This window comes from Aulostomus chinensis, chromosome 12, assembly GCF_037954235.1.
Source record: "Aulostomus chinensis isolate RoL2024-O1b breed Wild chromosome 12, RoL_Achi_v1.0, whole genome shotgun sequence".
In the NCBI taxonomy this organism is placed as follows: Eukaryota; Metazoa; Chordata; class Actinopteri; order Syngnathiformes; family Aulostomidae; genus Aulostomus; species Aulostomus chinensis.
Genome location: NC_141331.1, coordinates 27,814,660 through 27,824,945, shown reverse-complemented (window position 1 = coordinate 27,824,945; position 10,286 = coordinate 27,814,660). Strand labels below are relative to the sequence as shown.

General features: G+C 49.1%; 1 long non-coding RNA gene across 1 annotated transcript; it reads right to left on the bottom strand.

The window, feature by feature from the left end:
* Positions 1–3,856: 3,856 nt before the first annotated feature.
* On the bottom strand, positions 3,857–9,739 carry LOC147252666 (uncharacterized). The gene is made up of 4 exons (XR_015118636.1): positions 9,604–9,739; positions 8,139–8,267; positions 4,153–4,242; positions 3,857–4,020 (listed from the first exon to the last, which is right to left on the bottom strand). It is a non-coding gene; the product is annotated as an uncharacterized LOC147252666 (long non-coding RNA).
* Between the last annotated feature and the right edge of the window lie 547 nt (positions 9,740–10,286).

Here is a 10,286-nt window from a genome sequence, read left to right as displayed (position 1 = left end):
CTTTCAGAGCGCCAGCAGAGGTGCAAGCTGATGACGTAGTGATGCTGGCGCAGGTTTAGAGAGGAAAACTGAGCTTTGTATCACTTTGATGTTCAGTAAAGGAGGAGCCAACACTTTTCTACCGTCGTCATCAAACTTCAAACACGTAGCGACTCGTTCTTCCCGTCAGTAGAAGAGGTTCAGATGTATGAACGTGACGATCAACAACACTGCTGATGAGAAGGGAACTTTAGCCAATAACAGGTCCCACCACTGTGTTCATCTCGCGGGGGGCGTGGCTCTGAACCCACCGCGTTCACCCTCTCACTTCTTCTCCACTCTCAACCTTCATTGTTCATCCTGACACCACTGGACAGGCTGACCAACAGAATCTGCTGTCTCTCCTCCACCTCTCCTACCAGCACCTCCAGCTCCACGCCGTGAACCTCTTTTTCTTTGACATTGTTTTGGGAGCGCCGACAGCAGAGACCCTCTTTAAATGAATTTGTGATTTTAGAGGTGGGCCTAACGGGGGCGGGCCCAGTCCTCCGACATCTGCGCTCAATTCCACGCTGATTGGGATGTATCAAGAAAACGTGCGTGGATTCTGGCGCTCGCTCAGATTGAGACATCTGGATTTTTCGTGCGTACGCAACTTTCGCGATTCTTGCGACCGCAGTTTTTTAGTCTGAGATCCACACAGGTATTGATACATGAAGCCCCTGGTGATGTGGTTCGCCTCTCCAGCTGTGGAGTCAGATGCTGGACAGCAGGTGTCATTGCTGGTCTCTTACCCACCGCCAACATCTTAAACAGCAAATGGACCTGCGTCCATCCGTGGTGATATGAGACAGGTGTGGTCACGTGATTGGTCGGCTTGCTTCTGTCCTAAGAAACGCGTTTGGACTGTTGACCAACAGACGTTCCTGGGGATTTCTTTATATTCATGAGTTTTTTTCATAACGTGTTTTAAGATTAGAGGTTGTTGTTCAGTCGTGTTAAACTTTCATGTGCACGGAAGCATGGCTCTGTAACGATGGCCGGTGGGTAGGCCCCCCCCCCCCCCCACCCGACACCGTCAAGGTCAAAGAGGGCAGTTTGGACTTCCGCCTCCTTGCTAGTTACGGTGCTCCATGTTGTCACTGGACTGGATGGTGAGAAACATTCCCAGCGGCCTCTGAGCCATCAGGCCACCTTGGCAGCAACAAGCTGGCAGGTTGTGTTTTCATCCAACCACAGACATGCAGTTCCTGCAGTAAAACAGCAGGGGGCATCATTCATTTTGTATTCTACTGATGAATGCCTGACTAAGCAGCGATGACGATGTGTCATTCCTGCATGCAGTAAAAATCTAAAAACTGTAGTAATAAACAGCAGGAGAGGGAGAACTCTCCTGGGGTGAAAGACTTCAACATTCATCTCAAAATATAATAAATTCTTTTTGACACGTTTCTTCACCAGACGTGATCAACTTGCTCGTTAACGTGTGGCGAATGTGTGATGACGCTGTGATTGTTAGCGATGAAGACTTCAGAGGAGCTTCAGCCTTGGGCCAGAATATTCTAATCTTCTCTTCCACTGATTGGACACGCCCCAAGCCACTTGATCCACTCCCACTCTTGCGTCTGGTACACTCCCACATTCATCTGGAGGAGGTGGAATTGTAGGAAGCTTCTGGGGCTTGTCCACCAAACACTGACCCTTAGAGGAGAAATGATTCAAATCTAACTGACCTGCTTGAATGACGGAAGCTAAGATGGAGGAGGGATCAGGTGGAGGTCGAGAGGAGGTGGCAGGGTCATCACAGCCTGGCCGGCTGAACAAGACCCTGCAAACTAAAGTTGCAGGCCGTGGAACTTAATATGAGCAGACAGGTGGGCGTAAATGGAAAATATCCCCCCCGTCGCTCGGCCGTCTGCCTGTCTGTCTGCACCGCCTGTAAAGCAGGTCAGATCACAGGTGAGTTGAGGTAATAAACAGCCCGGCTCCGTCTGCAGCCACCCCAAGCCTTTGCTTAAGTCTCCTCCCCATTAGCTCTGGTGAACACATCTTACAGAGAGCGCTGGACAGGCTCTTAAACCAATCCATCAGGACCGGTACCCAATTGTGCCTGAAGCTCCTTGTTGTTCTGTGGATCATGCCAAGTTTAAAAGATGGAAAACCGACTCTCTGGATTGCTCTCAGTTCCGCTCGTCTCCTGCAGTTCTGAGACTCTAAACGCTCAGTCGAAGGCTTCAAGTCGAAACTGAAGGAAAAACTGTACTTCTGGACAGCTGCTGACTGAGGGAAACTGCCCCCACAAATGCCCTGTATGGCCAAAAGTGTCGATCTGTTGCTGATAATCATGATGTGAGAGAAACGCTTGAGTTTCAGTGGAGTCGCATATGAAAGCAGTGGTCCTGAACGGACCGCTGACATCACTGGAAACCTCCGGAATCACTGACTGCTGCTAGACGGCCATCAGTGACATCACAAAAACAAGGAGCCCATGAGGAGATGTCCTCATACTTCGGTTAATCTGTCTCCTGGAAAAACAACCAACCAAAACAAAACAACCCAAGCTGGACCCTGACGGGTAAAACGAGCGGTGCATGACCTGATGTCAGGGTAACACGGGCCCCTCGTCACGCCTTCATTCACAGTTGTATTCATGTAGAGCTGAGATGGGACGTTCGCGTCTGCGTGTTTTGTTGTCACATGTAACATATCAGAACACATAGACATCCATGTGCAATATTTCAGCCCCGGATTTATTATGTATTTACCCATAAATGCTTCTGCACGGATGGCCTGCAGCCATTAAATCCAACCAGTTGGAAAAAAAACCCTGAAAAAAACAATATCCTCATGTGGGAATAATATCTGAAACAAATTACCAGATGAGTTTTTATGAACACAAGAAATAACAGAATCATTTTGCTTCATTACATCTTGGACAAGATCATGTTGCTGACCAGCAGCAAATGGTTTTATTGTTCATTTATTTGCCTTTGTGATGATTATGTTCTGGCTCCAGTACTACAGTTCCCATCATGCTTTAATCGCTGAAGAGAGCCTTTGGCCTGGCGGCACCTGAGTCTCATTTGCATAAAATTATTGACATTTCAGCCAATCTGTTCCACTAAATGTCTTGTTGTGTCAACTGCAGCGGGAGATAATGAACCACAGACGACAGCGAGGTTCTGCTGCTCTGAAGACTTGGACTGATTTGTGGACATTCGCGTGTTGACCTCATCGTCTCATGATCCCAGAGGTCAACAGCAACTCCAACTCAACCACACAGGCAGCAGAGCTGGGAGCAGGGAAGGAGTCCAGTCACACGTGATATCCCTTCCATTCCTGCTATTGTCAGGCCATGCGTCACACCCCGGTGCTCCCCCGCCCTCCGCGGGCTGGTCCACAACGATGCCATTCAAGGCGAGGAAAGACGAGAGGGTCGACTCTATCGAGCATACGAGGGGGTGTGATACCAGGTGATACCTTAGCTCCCGCGCTCATTCTCTCCATCGCCAGCATCAATGAGGTTCCCACATGAGGCATCGAGTTTGAGTCCCAGCCTTGCCTCCTCGCCTTTCTCCATTTATCCTCAACTCTGATAAGGAGAAAGAGAGAGAAAGATAGAAGGGTGGGGGTGGCAAAGAGAGAGAGAGAGAGAAAAGAAGACTGACTGGTGGGAGGTTTTATTGTGAAAGAGAAGCAATGTGAAGGTAAGCAAATATAAGATAGAAAAGATGAGGGAGGAGAAAATGAGAGGGGAGTGGAGGCTGAGTGGATGCAGTGTTAAGAATGAAAAGAGTTGTGTGAGAGAAGAAAGAGTGGCAGAGGTGTGTGTGTGCGTGTGCGTGTGTGTGTGTGTGGGGGGGGTCCTTGCCTCTACTGGGTCTTCATTTCAAGTCTTGTCACATCAACTCTTGCTGTCTTGGACGCTGTTGTCCTGTTGATTGCGTCGTGATTGTGCTGTTGTGGCTCCTCCAGAACGCTCACTCTCATGGTTCCCTCCAGAAACTGTCCTCACTGACACCCCCACGTTCTCTGCTCCTCCTGGAAGGGACAGACACTTGTGACAGCCTGTCCTTCATTGGACGTCTCCTGAACATGATGATGCCATCTACAACATTTCCTGCGGTGAAATATTCTACAAATGATGCTTCAGAGGTGCAGTAAGTCTCTCACCCCAAACTGCTGGTAGATGGCCAGCGCCGGCTGAGACTCTCGTGGGGATGTTGGCATCAACTTTCATAGCAGTTTCTGGACTTTGAATCACTGAAAATAAGCAATTTTCTAATTTTGATAGATGTGTATCATCTGGCAGGTTGGTTTTTTTTGTTTGCACCTCCAGATCATCGCCGACCTTTGTCAGATTAATTGGATTTAAATTGTCCAACTTCCACTCAGGACCGGAGCGATGAGGACGTCCGCCTGGAGCCCGTCAACAGCAACCGTTTCACGTCAAGTGGAAAAGCAGCTTGTTTGTCATTTGTGGCGTCACCGACTGACATGAAAAATGTCTTTGCTGGTGAAGTTTGAAATAAATATCATGAAACCTCATGTGAAGAGTGAGGAGAGGCAGGAAGAGAGCTGCGCTGTGTGAATGTGATGTGGCGTGCTGTCTCACAAGGGTGGTGGCGTTTATGTTAAAGAGGATGCTTTCGTTTATTCACGAGTGTTTGTGAGCTGCGTTTCTCAGTCGGTCGTCCTGCGTGTGGTTAATCAGAGTCTTCATTCATGCTTGAGGGGTGTAATCATGGAGAACGCTAAACAGCCATTACAGTTGGCTCCTCCCACATCCACTGCCAGTCATAGAATCTTAGTTGTAATTCATTTGCATCCATGTTAGAACTCTTTCAAGTGGTGCAACTTTGAAACCTTAACAGTGAAGGAAATTCGACCTTGTGCAGGGATAAATGGGTATCAGTGGAACTGAGACGCAGGAAACGTCAGCAGGCGCAGCAGCGGCGAGGCTTGTGACTGGAGGAACACGCATCTGAAGACAAACCTGTGGAAGTGCATGCGTGTACACCAGCAAATGAATGTATTCACAAACGACACAGTTAAGCCCTGCCCCACGTTAACACTGCAGAGAAGCAGCTCCTTCACTGGAGTGGATTAGCCCCCACAATACCCTCCTTTATTCCCACTGGAATGTAACTTTCTGGGGAGCGAGGACCCCACAAGCCCTCCGTAAAAAGCTTCAACTATTTTCACTTTTTAAAAACAATATCATCAATCAAGGCAGGTGGGCGGCTGTCAGGGGGCCAGGAATGCTCCACTTAGCCGTCACATGGTGGTGATTATTGTGCTCATCTGGGGGGGGGGGGGGGGGGGGGCAACATAATGTGTCTCTTGTCTCTCAGACGAGCACCCAGAGTTTCTCTATCAGTTCACCAAGCAACATTATGGATGTGACCAACGTGAGTGTGATCAGTTTGGGAAGCAGCTGATATTCAGGTGCAGTATTGATGCCGGGAGCTAATCTGAGGGGGAAATGGCAGATAAATATCTATTACTGAGCAGCTCCTTGGAGGGGGGAGACCAGGCAGCCAATACTGCTTCTAATGAGCCAGACGCAGCAGTGGCCAAATTGCTCCTGTCATGACAACTACAGCTTTCGTGTTATTCAAGTAATGTCTCAGTTAACTGAAATAGAAAAAGAAGTGCGCTTCAATTTGCCTGTCACACACCAATCTGTGCCACTCAGTCACCAGTCTGTGGGTATCAAGCCTTTGCATTTGCTGTGACTGACAGCAGTTACATTCACAAATGCAGGGCAACATGTGGTAACACTGGTGGCAGCGCGGTTCACCCAACATCCGCATGATGCACCTTTCCAGTCGGACTGCAGGTCCTGAGGAGTGAAAGGAGGCCATCTCATTCTGCTCTGCAGAGAAGCCTCAACATGGACTTGAGATGAAAAAGGAAGGAAGCTACTGAGCTGGCAGATCACTCCAGTTACCATGCACTGGTTTGCTTCTAGTAACTAAAGCCATCCATTTTAATCTTAAAAGCTGGAATGAACTCAGCCATCCAGATGGTTTTTTGTGAGTCCCGCCATTCAAGGTGGACGGCAATGCTAACGCAGTGGGTACGACCAGAACTACCACTGCCCCCAGTGTCACGGGGAATCCCAGAGTCTCTCAGTGGAAAGGAGCTGAACATGCACAAAACTTCCATCCATCATTCACCCATGCATGAATATTAATTTTCTATACCACTTATCTGTTAAGGGTTGCGGGGGGGGGGGTGTCATTGGGTGAGAGGCGGGGTTCACCCTCAGCGGGTCACCAGTCTGTCGCAAGGCCATCAGGAGCAATTAGGGGTTCAGTGTCTTGCTCAAGGACACTTGGACACGGTCATCAGGGAAGTGGGGATCGGACCAGCGACCCTTCGGATGCTAGATAGCCACTCTACCTCTGAACCATGCCGCCCCCGCACAAAAACTCACAAAATGTGACCCAAATGATATCATTTGTTCATTTGCCTGCATGAAAGTGTGACATCATCTCCTACAGACCGAAGGTGGTGGTGCTGTCTCAGGGTAGAGGCAGAGAGGGGGAGAGCCTGCAGGCCGGGGGGCCTCCACACGGTCCGCGGGCTGGGGAGCACAGGTACTCAGGGGGGGGTCTGAAACTGACTTTAGAACTTTGTGATGTCACACTCCTCACAGCACAAGTCACAAAAGCAGAGAGGAGACGTGATGACCATGTGGCAGCAGAGCACACGTGTGTTGGTGTCACAGGTCATAGCGTGTGAAGACGGAACCTCGCTCGATTCACTTCAGGTCATGCAGCTTTGATTGTCCCTGTAACTCAGTTCAGCTGCAGTCCACCAGTCACACAAAAAACAACAAGACAGACAGAAGAGCCACAATCAGCGGAGCGCTCAGACGCAGCAGCACCAGACCAGCACCTGAGACCAGCACCTGAGACCAGCCCAGGTCGCCCTGCAGGGACCCAGCAGGGGTGTCATTCAAGTCAGTACACAGCATAAATGATGATACATGCACAGATCCATGTCATGCCTGTCAGTAGGCAGTGCTTGGCCTGCTTGGTCTCCAGCGTCAGCAGCATTCAGAGGCCAGATGGCAGAAGGAATGAAAGACTTCTGCCACCGTCCTGGGGCATTAAACAGGGCTCCTGACCCCGAACGTGGTCAGACCGACTCGTGGTCAGACCGACTCGTGGTCAGACCGACTCGTGGCCTGACGACGCTTGTAGCTGTATGGAGCACCTGTGATTTCCAGGAGGCTCAGGTGTGTCAGCGAGGACATTACTGCTGAATCGTTGTTGTCCTTCTCTGACAATCCATCAGACCAGAATGACAGAAATGACCAAAGACTTTCAGTGAAGGAAACAAACAAGCTACACTGGATGGTCTTTGAGCCATGAAAAGAATTCCGCATCAAATCCGTTTTAGTCGGCGTGTAGCAACTGACTCCCAGACAGGCTGGAGTCCAACATGGCTCCGACGTTCTTGTCTGTCACTACAAATTCAGCATTTTCTCTATGAATGCTGCTGCTGAAGAAGAAGGGTCTTCTTAAATCAACAGCTCCTCAGTTTTTGTCCTGTTCAGGTCCAGGTAGCCATCAGCACGCCGGCCCTCTGCCCCTCTCACCTGCTCTGGTTCTGCTCATTCAAGGTTTCAAAGACATGGCAAGCCTGCTAGCTGATGAATACGTGACAGAAGAACAATAAAGATGAGATGATTCACCGATGCGACACTGATCATGATCAACTGGTCAGAGGTGAACTGGGATGCTTTTTTCCATGTCAGTAGCAAACTGGACACAGTAGACAGGGCACGGACGTACACAAGTCAACCCATCCGTGATAAATGAACACACGTGTGACTGGGGGAACTTCAGTGCATACATATTGGCTCAGCATTCAGTGTGTGTGTGTGTGTGTGTGTGTGTGCCACCAGTGTCCAACAGTGTGTGATCAGCGGACCAGATGTGTGTGATTTATGGAGTGGCAGAAGCTGCGGCAGCGAGGCCTCCAACGTGTTAAACATTATTAGCCACAGATGGAGGCCGGTTTGCACCCAACAGCGTTCACACACACATCAGGACTCCGATGCCCCCTTTCATCCCTGCCCGCGGCCCAGGTTCCACACGTGTGCTGAAGCGGGCTGCACCCAGAGGCTTCAAATAGCAGCTCACCCTGCGTTGACCTCACTGTTGCTTTTTCAACAGGATCTTATAGCACAGATGGCTCCGGAGCAAGGCAGGGCTGGGTGGCTGGAGGCAGGCCAGCCCTGTTTCACACACTTGCCTCATAGAGCTGATGAGCTGAAAAAAGATAAAGGAGAGTAAAAAGAGGGAAATAATAACTGGAGGAGGCGGAAAATGGATACTAATGACATTCATTGCTATTCTGGACCTCCTTAATCCCTAAGGAGGGATCCTCAGCCCCATATCAGCAGCCATATTCATGCCACCGCCTCCCCCCGCCTTCCCCAAACCAGAGGTTGGTCAGTTCTGTGTGTGTGTGTGTGTGGGGGGGGGGGACTGTCACCAGTCCTGATTAATGCTTTTCGTCCCTCAGGGGGATCTCTCCAGCTTCCCACCCATCCATCTATTCATCCAGCAACTCAGACATCCTTCCACTTGTCATCCCATTCATCCACCCCCCCCCCCCCCCCCCCCCCAATAGGCAGAAATCCATTCATAAAGCCAGCTACCCAATCTCTACTTCCTGGCCTGTGAGGCTGCTAGTGACCCTCCCATCCATCCAGGCTAAGGATGACTCACACAACTGCGTGCCGGAGGACTTGACTCACGCTGACGGACCTCACGGAGGAACGGTTCACCTCTCCTACGCTGCAGCGCTCTGCCAGTGTTTGCTGGGTTGAGCTTTGTTTGCAATCTACTGTTTGGAGGCCTTGTCAGATCTGTTCAGTTTTCAACTACAAGTTCGAAAGCTAAAACTCTTTAGATGGATGAAAAGGCAGAAGAGCCTAATTAGGGTTCACACTGAGCTACAACCTGAAAATTAGATAAGCAGCACAAGATATTAAACATTCATTAAATGTATCCAACAGACTGAAACAAGACTTTGTCTCCACGCTGTAGGTCCTCTTGAGCCTCTAGCCAATAAATGTTAATTAGGTACAACTGATAGAATCTGCTAAAGTCATCAAAATCGTCAACTTGGGATCAAATTAGAAACCTGCAACTTTCTCTGTCTTGTTAAGAAAAAACAAAGAGACATTCAGTGAAATGTTTGCTGCCCCTGCTAGCTGCTGTATCAGGTCAGCCCTCACTTAGACCCTCATCCCAATTAAGAGTACATTAAGCCTTCACCACCTGTGTGTGTGTGTGTGTGTGTGTGTGGGAATGAGATGACATTGGAAAGCACATTGCGTGCTGCTAAGGTAGAAAGGTGCTCAATAAATCTCCAGTCCATTTACCATAGAGGTGCTATCAACTATTCTGAAAACAGATATTTTGAATATTACAAGTTGTGGAAAAACAATATTTTGGTTGGATCATCGTAATATTCTCTTTTTCCAAATATGGAATTTCCTGATTAAAAAAATTGGGATCTGTGGATATTATTATTATTTGGAGCATTTCTGTGTGCAGCTTACTGCAAATGTGCATCTGGAGTCAGACGTTCTCTTACCCTACAAGACAAAAACCACTGGCTCCATGCTAACGTGGATTCACACTGAACATCCTGAGACACAAGCAGCCTCCTGACTCCTTGAACAGGTCATCATGGAAGAAATCAACAACCCAGTAACACGTAACATCCATACTGTTCCATCCGGCGTTCATGAATGCACAGAGGTCCTGAGGGAAAGTCTCAGAGCGTGTAACCCTCCAACCAAACAGGAGGGAAACAAGGACAGCAAACCTTAGTTCCACCTGCCGTCTTTCTGACAAACTTGGCTCATTGAAAGTTGCACAGCTGCATGTAGACAGGATTTTTAGCAGAATATTAATTTTCTCTAGTCATGTGACCAGCTTTGTGAAAATATTACCATTCATCAAGAGTTAAAGCCCGAAAAGGTGAAGTGGTGAGTGAAAACGTCAGGCAGCAGGAACCTGAAGATGCAGAGGAGGAAGAGGATGGTGGAGGGACAAACCACCTCCAGGGAGAAGAAGAGCCTGATTTCAAGAATCCTTCCAGGGGATGGACAAGACTGGACTGCAGCCACAACAGAGGCTCCACTCATGCCAGCACAGGACCAGGACCAGGACCAGGACCAGGACCAGGACCAGATGGATAGAGGCTGGGACAGGATGGATAGCGCTGAGAGGAGGATTATATATATGACAAAGTAACTGAATTTCATTGCTCGA